At 40.7% G+C, this 19,017-nt stretch overlaps 1 long non-coding RNA gene across 1 annotated transcript; it reads left to right on the top strand.

Annotated features, from left to right (window-relative positions):
* Nucleotides 1–16,961: 16,961 nt before the first annotated feature.
* Nucleotides 16,962–18,141, top strand: LOC138369405 (uncharacterized). Its single transcript, XR_011229826.1, has 3 exons — nucleotides 16,962–17,389; nucleotides 17,563–17,689; nucleotides 18,063–18,141. It is a non-coding gene; the product is annotated as an uncharacterized lncRNA (long non-coding RNA).
* The last annotated feature ends 876 nt before the right edge of the window (nucleotides 18,142–19,017 follow it).

The raw sequence follows: 19,017 nt of genomic DNA, 5'->3' as shown, positions 1-19,017 counted from the left end.
ATAACAGATAGTGATGAAGAGATGAGTAGTATTTTTAATAAATATTTTGTATCTGTATTTACTAAAGAGGAACTTAACAATATGCCTTCAGCCGAACAAGTCTATGTGGGTGGGGACGAGGACAGGTTGACGAGTTTAGCAGTTACCAGGGAGGATGTTCTTAAACAAATAGTAAAACTCAAACCAAACAAATCCCCAGGGCCGGATGAAGTGTTTGCTAGGGTGCTTAAAGAATGCAAAGAGGAGCTTTGTGACCCACTGTCAACCATATTTAATAAATCAATAGAGTCAGGCAGAGTGCCAGAGTTTTGGAAAGTTGCTAATGTGATACCAGTTTTTAAGAAAGGAGATAGATCACTTGCGTCTAACTATCGACCAATTAGCCTAACGTCTATTGTGGGAAAGTTACTCGAATCTATAATAGCAAATAAAATTCGTCTTCATCTTGAAAAACATAAATTAATAATTGAGTCTCAACATGGTTTTATAAATGGCCGTTCATGTTTAACAAATTTGTTATCTTTTTATTCTAGCATTGTTGAGGCAGTTGATAGTGGTAAGGATTGCGATGTTGTATACCTTGACTTTAGCAAAGCTTTTGATACAGTGCCACATGAAAGACTGATTAAAAAAATAGAGTCTCATGGTATTGGGGGTGCTATATTAAGCTGGATTAGGGCATGGCTATACCAAAGGAAACAGAGAGTTAGTATAAATGGAATCAAGTCAGAGTGGGAAAATGTTGTAAGTGGAGTGCCTCAAGGCTCTGTCCTGGGACCTCTGTTGTTTATAATATATATAAATGATTTAGATTCAGGTTTGAGTAGCAACATTTGCAAATTTGCCGATGATACGAAAATCGGTAGGGAAATTAATTCGGAGGAGGACTCACTATCACTTCAAGTTGATCTAGATATGGTTTTGAAATGGTCAAAGGATTGGCAGATGCAGTTTAATGCTGATAAATGTAAAGTTCTGAGGTTAGGTAATGATGATAGAGTTACAAGATACGAGCTAGATGGTGTTGTGATTGCGAAGTCGGATTGCGAAAGGGCAGAGTGTTGTTATATTATCATAGCAATATGGAAGTTGTAGTGAAGGACCTGGTGACTCTAGTGGGAGCCCTGAGGACAGAGTTGGACTCTGCGGGAGGAGGTGCGTCAGCTTAAAAAACAACGAGAAGTAACGAAGGAGGAGACCAGCAGTAAAGGGACCTCGTCTTGGAGAGTTGCGAAAGACAGGGGCCTTAAGAAGACTTTGATAAAGCCGCCTTCAAACGCCATAGCAACTTCAAATTCATTTGACGTTTTGGAGGACGAGTGCTGTGGAGAGACTGTGGATCGCGCAAAAGGGAAAGCAACGAAGAGAAAGGAAGCGCAGGCCCCTCAGAAAGTAAAGGAAGTACCTAAGCAAACATTAGTTGTGGGAGATTCCCAGATAAGGTATTTGGATAGAACGTTTTGTGCTAGAGATAGGGGGAACAGGTTAAGGGTTTGCTATCCCGGAGCTGGCATTGGTGATATTATAAACAACATGAATGATATTATGGCTGGTAATGGGAACAATCCCATTATTTGCATTAGCGTGGGAGGAAATGATGTTGGTCGAGTCAGGAGTGAGGAACTGATTCAGAGGTATAAAACAGCCATAGAGTTAGTTAGGAGCAAGGGAGGAATCCCGATCATATGTGGCATTCTTCCAAGAAAGGGAGTGGGAAATGAATGGATATCGAGGGCACTTGGTGTCAATTGCCGGCTGGAAAGATATTGCAAATCAAATGCAATATCTTTCATAGACAACTGGGAACACTTCTATGGAAGAAATGAAATGTATGCTCGTGATGGGGTGCATCTATCGAGAGCTGGGGTTGTTGCTGTTGCGAACTCGCTAGAAGAAGTGGTTAGAGGTGTTTGTTTGGGTTTAAACTGTTAGTAGATAGAGGTATGGGAATTGATTTGGAGGAAGGAGGTAATAAAAGTATGTGTTTGTGGGAGAAAGGAATTGGCAAAACGATCAGGGAAAGAGAAGGTCCGCAAAATAACAATTCACTTAGGGTATATTACACTAACAGTAGAAGTCTAAGAAATAAAATTAACGAATTAAATGCTCTTGTCTGCACAGAAAAAATAGATATTATTACACTTACCGAAACGTGGATGAATGTAGAAAATAGAGAACTATTAGCTGAATATCAAATATATGGATTTAAACTATTTCACACAGATAGATATATTAGACGAGGAGGTGGAGTAGCCATATATGTTAGGGACAATTTGAAATGTAGTCTCAAAGAGGGAATCAAAACAGAGCCACACACAGAAACTATTTGGATTGAATTAAACGAAAAAGCTAATAATATTATAATAGGAGTAATATATAGGCCACCAAATTTAGACAGAATGGAAGCAAAGCATCTATGGGATGAAATATCTAGAGCATCTAGATCTAACAGTATTTATGTCATGGGTGACTTTAATTTTAGCGGAATAAACTGGTTGAACAAAACAGGGAATAGTGAAGCAGAAGATTTTCTAGAATTAATTGACGATTGCTTTCTTACGCAACACATTAAGGAACCAACACGGGAAAATAATATTTTAGATTTAGTGTTAACTAACAGGGAAACGCAAATTAATGACATCGAAATAGGGAGTGAGCTAGGGAGCAGTGATCACAAAGAAATCAGATTTAGCATAGAATGGAATAGACCAGTAGGAGAAAATTCTGTTAAAGTGCCAGATTTTCGAAAAGCTGATTTTAATAGCCTAAGAAATTTTTTGGGTCAAATTGATTGGAAAGGCTTGGGTATGGGGTGTGGGCCGGTCTTGGAGCGAGACATGAACCCAGCGATAGGTGACTTAAATGGGGATTTCGATGTGGATTCAATATATAACTTATTTAAGAATATTCTAAACAAAGCACAGGAACGTAGTATACCATACAAATTGAATAGATCGTATACTAATGACCCAAAGTGGATAACAAAGAATTTGAAGAACCTTATAGGTAAAAAGAGAGCTTGGTACAAAAGGATTAAAAATGGGGAGGTCACTTTAGAACAGGAATTCGTACAACTGGTTAGAAATGTTAAAAAAGAGATAAGGAAAGCAAAAAGAAACTATGAAGTTCGCATAGCAGGGCAAGCAAAGACAAATCCTAAAGGGTTTTTTCAGTTATATCGTACTAAGACTAGGGAAAGGATAGGTCCATTAAAAACTGAGACAGGTCAAATAACAGATAGTGATGAAGAGATGAGTAGTATTTTTAATAAATATTTTGTATCTGTATTTACTAAAGAGGAACTTAACAATATGCCTTCAGCCGAACAAGTCTATGTGGGTGGGGACGAGGGCAGGTTGACGAGTTTAGCAGTTACCAGGGAGGATGTTCTTAAACAAATAGTAAAACTCAAACCAAACAAATCCCCAGGGCCGGATGAAGTGTTTGCTAGGGTGCTTAAAGAATGCAAAGAGGAGCTTTGTGACCCACTGTCAACCATATTTAATAAATCAATAGAGTCAGGCAGAGTGCCAGAGTTTTGGAAAGTTGCTAATGTGATACCAGTTTTTAAGAAAGGAGATAGATCACTTGCGTCTAACTATCGACCAATTAGCCTAACGTCTATTGTGGGAAAGTTACTCGAATCTATAATAGCAAATAAAATTCGTCTTCATCTTGAAAAACATAAATTAATAATTGAGTCGCAACATGGTTTTATAAATGGCCGTTCATGTTTAACAAATTTGTTATCTTTTTATTCTAGCATTGTTGAGGCAGTTGATAGTGGTAAGGATTGCGATGTTGTATACCTTGACTTTAGCAAAGCTTTTGATACAGTGCCACATGAAAGACTGATTAAAAAAATAGAGTCTCATGGTATTGGGGGTGCTATATTAAGCTGGATTAGGGCATGGCTATACCAAAGGAAACAGAGAGTTAGTATAAATGGAATCAAGTCAGAGTGGGAAAATGTTGTAAGTGGAGTGCCTCAAGGCTCTGTCCTGGGACCTCTGTTGTTTATAATATATATAAATGATTTAGATTCAGGTTTGAGTAGCAACATTTGCAAATTTGCCGATGATACGAAAATCGGTAGGGAAATTAATTCGGAGGAGGACTCACTATCACTTCAAGTTGATCTAGATAGGGTTTTGAAATGGTCAAAGGATTGGCAGATGCAGTTTAATGCTGATAAATGTAAAGTTCTGAGGTTAGGTAATGATGATAGAGTTACAAGATACGAGCTAGATGGTGTTGTGATTGCGAAGTCGGATTGCGAAAGGGATCTGGGAGTTATGATTAGTAAGAATTTAAAACAAAAGGATCAATGCATAAATGTTCGTAATAAGGCAAATCGGACACTTGGATTTATTAATCGCAGCGTTAGTAACAAGACACCTGGTGTGGTTCTCAAGCTATATCTTGCTCTAGTTAGGCCCCATTTAGATTATGCAGTTCAGTTTTGGTCGCCATATTATAGAATGGATATAAATTCACTTGAACGTGTCCAGCGTAGGATGACTAAGTTAATTCCCCAAATTAGAAATCTTTCATATGAAGAAAGATTAACAAAGCTTAAGTTGCATTCACTGGAAAGGCGAAGAGTTAGGGGTGACATGATAGAGGTTTACAAGTGGATGAATGGACATAACCGAGGGGATATTAATAGGGTATTAAAAGTATCAACACAGGACAGAACACGAAACAATGGATATAAATTGGATAAGTTTAGATTTAGGAAAGACTTGGGTAAATACTGGTTCAGTAACAGGGTTGTTGATTTGTGGAACCAATTGCCGCGTAACATTGTGGAGGTGGGGTCCCTCGATTGTTTCAAGCACGGGTTGGACAAGTATATGAGTGGGATTGGGTGGTTATAGAATAGGAGCTGCCTCGTATGGGCCAATAGGCCTTCTGCAGTTACCTTTGTTCTTATGTTCTTATCTGGGAGTTATGATTAGTAAGAATTTAAAACAAAAGGATCAATGCATAAATGTTCGTAATAAGGCAAATCGGACACTTGGATTTATTAATCGCAGCGTTAGTAACAAGACACCTGGTGTGGTTCTCAAGCTATATCTTGCTCTAGTTAGGCCCCATTTAGATTATGCAGTTCAGTTTTGGTCGCCATATTATAGAATGGATATAAATTCACTTGAACGTGTCCAGCGTAGGATGACTAAGTTAATTCCCCAAATTAGAAATCTTTCATATGAAGAAAGATTAACAAAGCTTAAGTTGCATTCACTGGAAAGGCGAAGAGTTAGGGGTGACATGATAGAGGTTTACAAGTGGATGAATGGACATAACCGGGGGGATATTAATTGGGTATTAAAAGTATCAACACAGGACAGAACACGAAACAATGGATATAAATTGGATAAGTTTAGATTTAGGAAAGACTTGGGTAAATACTGGTTCAGTAACAGGGTTGTTGATTTGTGGAACCAATTGCCGTGTAACATTGTGGAGGTGGGGTCCCTCGATTGTTTCAAGCACGGGTTGGACAAGTATATGAGTGGGATTGGGTGGTTATAGAATAGGAGCTGCCTCGTATGGGCCAATAGGCCTTCTGCAGTTACCTTTGTTCTTATGTTCTTATGTTCTTATCTTGTAACTCTATCATCATTACCTAGCCTCAGAACTTTACATTTATCAGCATTAAATTGCATCTGGCAATCCTCTGACCATTTCAAAACACTATTTAGATCAACTTGAAGTGATAGTGAGTCTTCTTTCATATTAATTTCCCTACCGATTTTTGTATCGTCGGCAAATTTGCAAATGTTGCTACACAAACCTGAATCTAAATCATTTATATATTATATACAACAGAGGTCCCAGGACAGAGCCTTGAGGCACTTCACTTACAACATTTTCCCACTCTGACTTGACTCCATTTATACTAACTCTTTTGCTTTGGTATAGCCATGCTCTAATCCAGCTTAATATAGCACCTCCAATACCATGAGCTTCTATCTTTTTAATCAGCCTTTCATATGGCACTGTGTCAAAAGCTTTGCTAAAGTCAAGGTACAAGGTGTGTCAAGGTACAAGAGTTAGGGGCGACATGATAGAGGTTTACAAGTGGGTGAATGGACATAACAAAGGGGATATTAATAGGGTATTAAAAGTATCAACACAAGACAGAACACGAAACAATGGGTATAAATTGGATAAGTTTAGATTTAGGAAAGACTTGGGTAAATACTGGTTCAGTAACAGGGTTGTTGATTTGTGGAACCAATTGCCGCGTAACATTGTGGAGGTGGGGTCCCTCGATTGTTTCAAGCGCGGGTTGGACAAGTATATGAGTGGGATTGGGTGGTTATAAATAGGAGCTGCCTCGTATGGGCCAATAGGCCTTCTGCAGTTGCCTTTGTTCTTATGTTCTTATGTACACAACATCACAATCCTTACCACTATCAACTGCCTCAACTATGCTAGAATAAAAAGATAACAAATTTGTTAAACATGAACGGCGATTTATAAAACCATATTGCGACTCAATTATTAATTTATGCTTTTCAGACTATTTGCTAACAATGCGCTTCGTTGCATACTTAAAGCTTTACATAATATTAATATTCAGTGCCGACGATCGAACGAATCAACAAAACAATGAATATAAATTGGATAAATTTAGATTCATAAGTACATAAGAATAGAGGTAACTGACGTGTCCACAACCAGTGCGCCTAAACAGAAATGGAAAGGAAACGGGAGGAAATGAGAAACCTCCACCTCCATTTAAAACTGTCTCAAATATGACAGTGACAAGATTATCACGAATAACCGAACACAATTACGGGCTCACTATAGCCTTTACTACATGGACATTTCGTTCTGAGTAACTAAATCTAAAACAACAATGATAATGGGACCTCACGTGTCACCCGGATAGTCTTGAGTCGCGTATATATTAAACATGATACATGGTTCTCCTCACACCACTTATGGGCAATTCATTCCCGTGAAATCTCTTGGGTGGGTTAACCTTCATCAATATCGTTACATCACTTCACTGGTTGTAACCATGGCGTCAACATTAATGCTTCCACTCCTTCACTCAGACAACAGGAACTTGAGGTTGGATGAGCGACTCAATGTTGTCAGCCTCTCAGTAAATAAGATTTTGACCATTCGGGAGATGAGAAAGGCTGATATTTGTCTCCGAAAGTACGTGTCTGTGAAGAATGTTCTTTGCCGTGTGAATCAAGATATCATAGAAGAGAAGCAGAAACTGATGAAGAGGCTGGAACATCTGGAGAAGAGGGAACGTCTAGTGAGACTGGAACTTCAGGAGAGGCAAAAGATTCCGAAGAAACTGGAGCTTCAGGAAAGGCTGGAGCTGCAGAAGAAGGTAGAACTTCTGGAGAGGCTGGATAGGCTTAAGCTTCAAGAGAGGCTGGAGCTTCAGGAGAGGCAGGAGCTTTTGAAGAGTATAGATTATCTTCTCCATTCAAGCAACAAGTACAAGTGAGAATTAATATCCAACACTATACTGTAAAAGATTTCACCATATAATTTTCTTTTTTAAATTAATAAAATATATATTCATTTGTAATTTTACAATTTTCTTTTTTAAATTAATAAAATAAATATTCATTTGTAATTATTTATTTATTTATTTCATACATTCCTTGAACATATATTTGTCTGCCTTGATAATGTATGGAATTACATTAAAATCTAATTTTGGTTGTGGGAAATTATATCTTATTGGAAATTAGATATAAACTTTTGTACAAGAGATAGGGGAAATAGGTTAAGGGTTTCCTTTCCAGGAGCTGGACTGGGTGATATTGTTAATAACATTAATCATATTATGGCTGGAAATGGGAACAAACCCATTATTTGTATCAGTGCCAGTGGAAATGATGTAGGACAAGTTAGGAGTGAGGCGCTGATACACACAGTTTAACACAACCATAGAACTAGTTAGGAGCAAGGGAGGAATTTCATGTGGCACTGTTTCAAAAGCTTTGCTAAAGTCAAGGTACACAACATCACAATCCTTACCACTATCAACTGCCTCAACTATGCTAGAATAAAAAGATAACAAATTTGTTAAACATGAACGGCCATTTATAAAACCATGTTGCGACTCAATTATTAATATATGTTTTTCAAGATGAAGACGAATTTTATTTGCAATTATCGATTCGAGTAACTTTCTCACAATAGACGTTAGGCTAATTGGTCGATAGTTTGACGCAACTGATCTATCTACTTTCTTAAAAACTGGTATCACATTAGCAACTTTCCCTAACTAGCACTCTGCCTGCCTCTATATATTTATTAAATATGGTTGACAGAGGGTCACAAATCTCCTCTTTGCATTCTTTAAGCACCCTGGCAAACACTTCATCCGGCCCTGGGGATTTGTTTGGTTTGAGTTTTACTATTTGTTTAATTACATCCTCCCTGGTAACTGCTAAACTAGTCAACCTGTCCTCGTCCCCCACACACATAGACTTCTTCGGCTGAAGGCATATTGTTAAGTTCCTCTTTAGTAAATACAGATATAAAATATTTATTAAAAATACTACTCATCTCTTCATAACTATCTGTTATTTGACCTGTCTCAGTTTTTAATGGGCCTATCCTTTCCCTAATCTTTGTCCGGTATAACTAAAAAAAACCTTTAGGATTTGTCTTCGCTTGCTCTGCTATGCGAACTTCATAGTTTCTTTTTACTTTCCTTATCTCTTTTTTAGTATTTTTAACCAGTAGTTAATCTTTCTTCACATAAAAGATTTCTAATTTGGGAAATTACCTTAGTCATCCTACGCTGGACACGCTCAAGTGAATTTATATCCATTCTATGATACGATGATGAAGATTAAACCACCCAAAAGGTGGCACGGGCATGAATAGCCCGTAAGTGGTGGCCCTTTTGAGCCATTACCAGTATCAATAGCTGATACTGGAGATCTGTGGAGGTGCGACTGCACCCTGCGTGACGGGAGATGTCTCCCGTGTCTATGATACGGCGACCAAAACTGAACTGCATAATCTAAATGGGGCCTAACCAGAGCAAGATATAGCTTAAGAACCACACCAGGTGTCTTGTTACTAACACTTCGATTAATAGATCCCAGTGTCCTATTTGCCTTATTATGAACATGCATGCATTGATCCTTTTGTTTTAAATTCTTATTAATCATAACTCCCAGATCCCTTTCGCAATCCGACTTCGCAATCTCAACACCATCAAGCTCTTATCTTGTAACTCTATCATCATTGCCTAGCCTCAGAACTTTACATTTATCAGCATTAAACTGCATTTTGCAATCCTCTGACCATTTCAAAACCCTACTTAGATCAACTTGAATTGAAAGTGAGTCTTGTTCCGGGTTAATTTCCCTACCTATTTTTGTATAATCGACAAATTTCCAGACAGTCGCAGTGAGAGGGTATGTTAGCCAGAGCTCCTGAGTGTAGTTATCTTATCATAACAATATGGAAGTTGAGGTGTCTGATGGGTCTGATTGGGGCTCTGAGGACAGAGTTGGACTCTACGGGAGGAGGTACGACAGCTGAAACAACAACAACAAGGAACGAAGGAGGAGACCAGTAGTAAAAAAACCTCGTCTTGGAAAGTTGTAAAGGACAGAGGCCTTAAGAAGACTTTGATAAAGCCGCCTACAGACGCCCTAAGAACATCTAATTCACTTGCTGTATTGGAGGACGAGTGCTGTGGTGAGACTGTGGACCACGCAAAAGGGAAAGCAACGAAGAGCAACGAAGCGCAGGCCCCTCAGAGAGTAAAGGAAGTACCTAAGCAAAGTTTAGTTGTGGGGGATTCCCAGATAAGGTATTTGGATAGAACGTTTTGTGCTAGAGATAGGGAGAACAGGTTAAGAGTCTGCTATCCCGGAGCTGGTATTGGTGATATTATAAACATGAATGATATTATGGCTGGAAATGGGAATAATCCCGTTATTTGCATTAACACGGGAGGAAATGATGTTGGTCGAGTTAGGAGTGAAGAACTGATTCAGAGGTATAAAACAGCAATTTAATTAGTTAGAAGCAAGGGAAGAATCCCGATCATATGTGGCATTCTTCCAAGAAAGGGAGTGGGAAATGAATGGATGTCGAGGGCACTTCGTGTCAATTGCCGGCTGGAAAGATATTGCAAATCAAATGCAATATATTTTATAGACAACTGGGAACACTTCTATGGAATAAATGAAATGTATGCTCGCGATGGGGTGCATCTATCGGGGGCTGGGGTTGTTGTTGTTGCGAACTCGTTGGAACCAGTGATTAGAGGCGTTTGTTTGGGTTTAAACTGTTAGTAAATAGTGGTATGCGAATCGATTTGAAGGAAGGAGGTAATAAAAGTATGTGTTTGTGGGAGAAAAGAATTGGCAAAATGATCAGGAAATGACAAGAGCCTCAAAATAACAATTCACTTAGGGTATATTACACTAACACTAGAAGTCTATGAAATAAAATAAACGATTTAAATGCTCTTGTCTACACAGAAAAAATAGATATTATTGCACTTACCGAAAAATGGATGAATGTAGAAAATAGAGAGCTATTAGCTGAATATCAAATAAATGGATTTAAACTATATCACACAGATAGATATATTAGACGAGGAGGGGGAGTAGCCATATATGTTAGGGACAATTTGAAATGTAGTCTCAAAAAGGGAATCAAAACTGAGCCACACACAGAAACTATTTGGATAGAATTAAACGAAAAAGCAAATAACATTATAATAGGAGTTATATATAGGCCACCAAATTTAGACAGAATGGAAGCAAAGCATCTATGGGATGAAATATCTAGATCTAACAGTATTTACGTCATGGGTGACTTAAATTTTAGTGGAACAAACTGGTTGAAAAAACAGGAATAGTGAAGCAGAAGATTTTATAGAATTAATTGACGATTGCTTTCTTTCGCAACACATTAAGGAACAAACGCGGGGAAATAATATTTTAGATTTAGTGTTAACTAACAGTGAAACACAAATTAAGGACATAGAAATAGGGAGTAAGCTAGGGAACAGTGATCACAAAGAAATCAGATTTAGCATAGAATGGAATAGATCTGTAGGAGAAAATTCTGTTAAAGTGCCTGATTTTCGAAAAGCTGATTTCAATAGCCTAAGAAATTTTTTGGGTCAAATAGATTGGAATGGCTTGGGTATGGGGTGTGGGCTAGACGTGAACCCAGCGACAGGTGACGTAAAAGGGGATTTCGATGTGGATTCAAAATATAACTTATTTAAAAATATTCTAAACAAAACCCATGAACGTACTATACCATATAAATTGCATAGATCGAATACTAATGATCCAAAGTGGATAACAAAGTATCTGAAGAACCTTATAGGTAAAAAGAGAGCGTGGTACAAAAGGATTAAGAATGGGGAAGTTAGTTTAGAACAGGAATTCGTACAACTGTTTAGAAATGTTAAAAAAGAAATAAGGAAAGCAAAAAGAAATTACGAAGTTCGCATAGCAGGGCAAGCGAAGACAAATCCTAAAGGGTTTTTTCAGTTATATCGAACTAAGACTAGGGAAAGGATAGGTCCATTAAAAACTGAGACAGGTCAAATAACGGATAATGACGAGGAGATTGAGTAGTATTTTTAATAAATATTTTATATCTGTATTTACTAAAGAGGAACTTAACAATATGCCTTCAGCCGAACAAGTATATGTGGGTGGAGACGAGGACAGGTTGAATAGTTTAGCAGTTACCAGGGAGGATGTAATTAAACAAATAGTAAAACTAAAACCAAACAAATCCCCAGGGCCGGATGAAGTGTTTGCCAGGTTGCTTAAAGAATGCAAAGAGGAGCTTTGTGACTCACTGTCAACCATATTTAATTTATCAATAGAGTCAGGCAGAGTGCCAGAGTCATGGAAGGTAGCTAATGTGGTACCAATTTTTAAGAAAAGAGATAGATCACTTGCGTCAAACTATCGGCCAATTAGCCTAACGTCTATTGTGGAAAAGTTACTTGAATCGATAATTGGAAATACAATTCGTCTTCATCTTGAAAAACATAAATTAATAAATAAGTCGCAACATGGTTTTACAAATGGCCGTTCATGTTTTACAAATTTGCTATCTTTTTATTCCAGCATAGTTGAGGCAGTTGATAGTGGTAAGGATTGTGATGTTGAGTACCTTGACTTTAGCAAAGCTTTTGATACAGTGCCACATGAAAGACTGATTAAAAAAATAGAGGCTCACGGTATTGGAGGTGCTATATTAAGTTGGATTAGGGCATGGCTATTCCAAAAGAAACAGAGTTAGTATAAATGGGGTTAAGTCAGAGTGGGATAATGTTGTTAGTGAAGTGCCTCAAGGCTCTGTCCTGGGACCTCTGTTGTTTATAATATATATAAATGATTTAGATTCAGGCTTGAGTAGCAACATCTGCAAACATCTGTAAGTTCTAATTATTTAAATAATACAATGTTCACATTCTAGTTAATGTTCTTTATCCACACTTGTCTCTGATGACAGACTTGTCATTCTAGCATGACATCTTTGGTCAGAATCACAAGAGATTTTTGAAAGGGCTTCAGTTAATATCGTACATGGCCTCAAGATGTCACTGAGATTGCGAGAGATTTCATTCTTTTCTTCCCATCAAATCATTCAGCATTTTTATGTTACCCTTTCCTATTAACGTGAAACATTAAACAAAATATGTATGACTACAAAGAGTCAGCATTAGTGAACTGGGGTGAACGGCACTGCGAATGTTTAAAGGTCCATAAAACTGATTTATGACCCATTCAGCCCTTCCCGGGCCTAATCGACCCCACCATATAACTATGTAGACCCATTAGAGGGTCTACATAGTTATATTATGTTGACCCTATATTATGTATATTAAACTTGACATTTGGGCAACTTGACCTACCCTGGCTTTGCGCCCTGGTGAGGCCACTCCAGACCGACAACCAGAGCGCAACTCCATAGTCTCCTGAGACTGATGGATGCCTACTACTACTACTAGCATAGAATGATGTAGCATGAATCTAAGTGAGGCTCAACTGGCTGCATTACTTGCTATCCTCCACATAATCTTGCCTTACCATTCCTCTTATCTCTAGTTATCCTTCATCATCCTAAGCCATGCTTTCTCATCTTCCCGAGCTATCGTTTCTTCTCCTCTCCAGCATTTTTTCTGCTTCCCTAGTTATCCTGTATCCTCTTCACTTGCTATGTATTATTCTCATTCCCAGCTATCTATTCTCTCATTCACTAGCTATTCTTACTCTTGCTCTCAACTATATTTTAACCTCTTACTCAGCTATCAATGCGACTCCTTCCTAGTTATCATCCCTCTGCCTTCCCAGCTATTTTGCTCCTCGGTTCTAATTCATTCGAAACTGATTTCCTGATTTCCTCCAAACTGACTGAATTGGATTTAGATAGCACGGAGTGCTTTCACGGATAAGTATAAATACATGGAAGAGATTTAAGTCTTTGAATAACTGTATGCCTGTAAGGCGTTACGAGATCTGATGTGACGCAGTGAAAGAGTATCGCTTATGGAGGTAGATACCAGTGGAGGAGGTAGATACCAGTGGAGGAGGTAGATACCAGTGGAGGAGGTAGATACCAGTCACCACCACACCTCACCTTAAAACATTTCCACTGGCTTTACCACCATGCCCCTGACCTTACCCCAATGCCCCTGACTTTACCCCCATGCCCCTGACCTTACCACAATGCCCCTGACCTTACCACCGTGCTAGTGACTTTACCACCATGCCCCTGACCTTACCACCTTGTCCTTGTCTTTACAACCATGCCCGTAACCTTACCACCATGCCCCCTGACCTTACCATCATGCCCCCTGACCTAACCACCGTGCCCTTGATCTTACCACCATGCCCCTGACCTTCCCACCATGCCCTTGAATTTACCACAGTAACCTTGACCTTACCATGCACCTGACCATAACACCATGTCTCTGACCTTACCACCATGTCCGCGACCTTGCTGCCATGCCCCTGACCTTTCCACGACGCACCTGACCTTACCACCACATTCCTGACATTACCACGACACCTCTGATCTTACCACCATATCCTCGACATTATCATCACACCCCGGAAGTTACCCAAACTCTACGGAACTTACCACCAAACCCCGGAACTTACCACAGCACCCAAGACCTTAACACCACACTGCAGACGTTACCACAACACCCCCAGACCTTACCACTACACCCCTGACACTACCACAACACCCCGGACCTTACCACCACACCCCAGATATTACCACCACACCCCGGACCTTACCAGCACAACCCTGATCTTACTACAACACCCCCCCCCCACACATTACCACCACATCCCTCACCTTACCACGACACCAATGACCTTACCACCATCACATCCCAGACCTTACCACACCACCCCTGATCTTACCACCACACTCCTGACCTTACAACGACACCAATGACCTTACCACCACACCCCTGACCTTACCTCAACACCCCTGATCTTACCACCACACCCCTGACCTTACCATCACACCCTTGACCTTGTCACAACACCCCTAACAATATTACCACACCCCGGACCTTACCACCAGACGTCTGAACTTACAACCACAGCTCTGACCTTAACACAACACCCCGGACCTTACCACCACACACCTGACATTACCACAACACCCCGGACCTTACCACCACACACCAGACATTACCACAACACCCCGGACATTACCACCACACACCAGACATTACCACAACACCCCGGGCATTACCAAAACACCCTTGACCTTACAACAACACCCCAGACTTTACCAAAACACCCCTGACCTTACCACAACACCCCGGATCTTACCACCACATTCCAGACGTTACCACCACATCCTGGACCTTACCACCACATCCCGGAACTTATCATTAACCGCGGACCTTACCACAACTCCCTGGACCTTACTACAACATGCCGGACCTACCACAACACCTCTTATCTTATTTCAACACCACGGACCTTGCCACCACTCCCCTGACCTTAACTCAAAACACCCTGATATTACCACTTCACCCCTGACCTTACCATAACACTCCTGACCTTACCACCACACCCCTGACCTTAGCACCACACCCCGGACCTTACCACCACACCCTGGATCTTACCACCACACCCCGGACCTTACCACAACACCGCGGACCTAACCACCACATCCCTGACCTTACCACCACACCCGGGACTTTACCTCCACACCCCGGACCTTAGTTCAACACACCGGACCTTACCAAAACACCCAGGAACTTATCACGACACCTTAGACCTTACAACCACACCCCGACCTTATCACCCAACTCCTGACCTTACCACCACCCCGGAACTTAGCAAACACCCCCGACCTCCCCCCGGAATTTACCACCACACCCCAGATATTACCATCACACCCCTGACCTTACCACCAAACCCCTGATATTACCACCACACCCCTGACCTTACCACAACACCCCTGATATTATTACAACACCCCGGACCTTACCACAACACCCCTGATATTATTACAACACCCCGGACCTTACCACAACACCCCGGACCTTACCGCCTCACTCCAGACATTACCACCACACCCAGGACCTTATTACAACATCCCCTGACTTTACCACCATACCCCCTGATCTTACCACCACACCCCGGAAATTACCACCACATTTCAGACCTTTCCACCACATCACTGACCTTATCACTATACCCCGGTCGTTACCACAACTCCCAGGACCTTACCACAACACCCCCTGACCTTACTACCATACCCCTGAACTTACCACCCCATCCCGGAACTTACTAGAAGATGCCGGCCCTTACCAACAAAATCCTGACCTTACCACCAACACCACGGAACTTACCATTACAAGTCTGACCTTAACAAAACACCCCTGACTTAACCACACACCTCGGACCTTTAAAACCACACCCCAGACTTTACTACAACACGCCGGACCTTACAACAACACCCTGAACCCTTCCATGAAAACCCCGGGTCTTACGACCACACCTCGGACCTTACCACTACACCCCGGAACCTACCACTACACCCCTGACCTTACCATAACACTCCGGATCTTACCACAACACCCCTGACCTCACCACCTCACCCTGGACATTAATATAACACCCTGGGCTTTACCACCGTACCCCGGACCTTACCACCACACCCCTGATCTTACCACAACACCTATGACCTTACCAACACACCAATGACTTTACTGTTACACCCCTCACATTACCACAACACCCTTGCCCTTACCACAAAATCCCTGACCTTACCACCACACCCCTGACCATACAACAACATCCCAGGCATTATCATTACACCCAGGACCTTAGCATCATACCCCAGACCTTATACCACCAAACCTCTGACCTTACCACAACACCCATGACTTTACCAGCAAACCCCTGACCTCACCACAACACCCTTGACCTTACCACCACACCCCTGACCTTTCCACAAAATTCCTGTTCTTTCACCCACACCCCTGACCTTACCACCATACCCCGGACTTACCACCACACTCCTGACCTTACCACAACATCCCAGATATTACAACAACACCCCAAACAATACCACAACACTCCTGACCTTACCACAACTGTCCGGGTTTAAGTACGAAAAAATTCGAGAAAATTCGTAAAATTTTGAAAAAAGTATAAAAATACTACGTAGTTCTGGCAACACTGTGGTGCAATCCGAATAATTTTACGTTATAAATTGATGTATTTATGGTACAGTTCCATGCGTAATTGGTCAGAATCTGGTGCCCCACGGCTGTGGCGCGCAGAAGGTATTGCGTCGTACATTTTAAATGTCAAATTTTTCATAATAATGTCGGAAATAACTCTGTATGTATGAATATAAAATATACACTCATTGGCAACTGTCTCCTAGTGAGAATGAGTGAGGTACAACACCAGCAGTCACATGTTGTGTACTGTTGAGTGAGGATCCTCTGTCGACGCGCTCTCTATTCTCGCTCCTGAATATTGCATTTGTTGTGTCTACTGCACAATGATATGTAAGAGGAAGAGTCACAAGATTAGAGCAGCAAATCTGGCACTTGCTCGCCGCCTTTATCAGCAAAAGAAAGAAGTGAAGATTGTGGTGGCCTCCCAGCTTCAGCTGTGAGGCGTGACACACCCCCTCCTCACTCACCTTCCTCGACCCTCCTGCACTAATGAGAATGATATAACTGATTGATACTTCAGTACAAAGGAGAAGGTGATGCAGAAACCAACGACACGCACCACCAAGCCGAGACAGTCTCCTGAGGAAGGTGATCCCAGCTATAGAGCAGGTGCCTATTAGTGCCCATTGCAGTGCCACCTTGAGGACCCACAATTCGGACCAATTACACTAGGTTAGTATGTTTTAGTGTTATAATTGGATATTTTGTAATAAATAATTGTAAAATAATGTGCAGGCATATATATATATATATATATATATATATATATATATATATATATATATATATATATATATATATATATATATATATATATAATTTAAAAAAAAAAATTCTGTTTGTAGGGAATTTACATGGAACTTACACACCTTGCTGAATGGATGCCTATCTGCAAGGGTGCCAATTATGAACGAAATCGGTCGACGTCAAGCTCAGCTACAGGTGGCCAAACTTTGATCATATTTTACTCAGGTAAGTAATTTACAACTTCAAGGTGTGGCACAGCTTTCATTTATAAATTAATTTACATGCAAATTACACCTTATATGTAGAGTTTGTGCTTCTACAAACCTATCAGGACATTTTAGTCTAAAAGTCCATTTATTGATTTTATAAATATTTATAAACATCATATATTGCATATTTTTGGAAGGGGAACTTTGAATAATTGTATTATTGCACTAAACACTTTTTTTATAAAACTGCTTGATGAAATCTTTTATTATATGCTAATGTGATATCGGAGTGTTATAGAAATGATTTTAGTTGACACATGTGTTCCCTGAGAGTTTTTGAAAATTCGTTGCATAATAAGTTGTGCATTTTTTTCTCCCTTTCTATTTAGGGTGTGATGCTGAAACTTGGACCAGTTGCAGCCCTTTCCTTCACCATTCCGCAAATAAATTTTTAAGAAAATTGAATAACGTTTACTTTTCCTTAATAAACCACCTTAAAGAAAAGAGTGGGTGACTGTGACGTCATCGACGTCACGTATTTACATTACTCTTAATTTCTTTTTAAACAACAGTCTAGTGTTTAAATTTAATAAAGTGTTTACTAGGAATGAATATAATTTTCAACACCAGGAATATGGCTTAATATTCTATTCCTTAAACATAAATAGAACACCAAACATTTGAGTTCGTCTCCCCTGGGAGCGTCGTCACATAGACAGAATAACAACAAAGCGGACTCCTGGTGCAACCTTAACGCCGAGCAGACGTCTGGACACCACCACCTCCTGGTAGCCGCCGGATCACGTCCTGTTTTCGCGTTTTGGCTTTGATACTGCCATTTGGCATCCCTCTTCAACTGTCTGCTAGTACGACGCCTGGCGTACATATCGCCTTGGGTCATAGGATTGTTGATAGATTTTTTTGGCGTGTTCTGGCTGGTTCTCTTGGTGGGGTGACGGTGTTCGGGGGCCGGCATGGCCAGGGGGGGCCGGCATGGCCAGGAGGTGCCGGGAGTTGGCGGGTCTTGGTGGGTTCCTGGTGTGCCCTCAGCTGTGGTGGACGGCGGGCTTCTGGGGACACTGGATGACTTTTTGTGTTTTAGTTGGGGGCCGAGTTTTGGTTTTGCTACCTGGTGTTCTCTGTGTGGGGACAGGACCTGTGTTTGTCACCCTGAGGGACTCCTGGGACTCCCCAATTATCTGCCTGACTATGCGTTTATTTGCCATATGGCATATATTAGTTTCTAGTGATTGACGTCACTCGTTTCGCTATTAAGCTTAGCGTTTCACCTTTCCTGGTTTCGCGATTAACCCATCACGGGTACGCTGGGGCGCATCCAATCTC

Source organism: Procambarus clarkii, chromosome 28 (genome assembly GCF_040958095.1).
Source record: "Procambarus clarkii isolate CNS0578487 chromosome 28, FALCON_Pclarkii_2.0, whole genome shotgun sequence".
Taxonomy (NCBI): domain Eukaryota; kingdom Metazoa; phylum Arthropoda; class Malacostraca; order Decapoda; family Cambaridae; genus Procambarus; species Procambarus clarkii.
This window is presented reverse-complemented; position numbering and strand designations above follow the sequence as displayed.